Raw genomic sequence first — 457 nt, 5'->3', positions numbered from 1 at the left:
GCCCGAGACCCAAAGCGAAGAGGCCACGAGCGGGCGTAGGCGCTGGAGGTCGCGGAGAGCGTCGTGACCTTCAGCCCACAGCGACCGCCTCCAACAGCGACTTCCAGGAGCTGAGGATGTTGCAACGCTGTGGCAGGTAGTCGAGCGGAGAGCTCAGACGCACGCACATGCCCAGGTGGTCTTGCCGGACTCGCTCACGGAACTCGAACGGTAATAAATCCTGAAATATGCAGCTTCGATTGTATCTGCGGACAGGGCATTCTCTGGCTCTCGTGCGGACGGCAGGCTCGGAGTTCTGTGCTGCGCCGACGGCAGTTGCGATGACTCATCTCCATTTTTACTGAGGTTGACTATCTTGCCGATAAAAAAAAAATGAATTCTTATAGAAAAAAGTGGAATTTACTCCGCGGATGCCTCCAGACTTACATTCATATAACGGCTTGCTATAGCGAGGGGG

Source organism: Penaeus monodon, chromosome 28 (assembly GCF_015228065.2).
Source record: "Penaeus monodon isolate SGIC_2016 chromosome 28, NSTDA_Pmon_1, whole genome shotgun sequence".
Classification (NCBI taxonomy): Eukaryota; Metazoa; Arthropoda; class Malacostraca; order Decapoda; family Penaeidae; genus Penaeus; species Penaeus monodon.
This window is presented reverse-complemented; position numbering follows the sequence as displayed.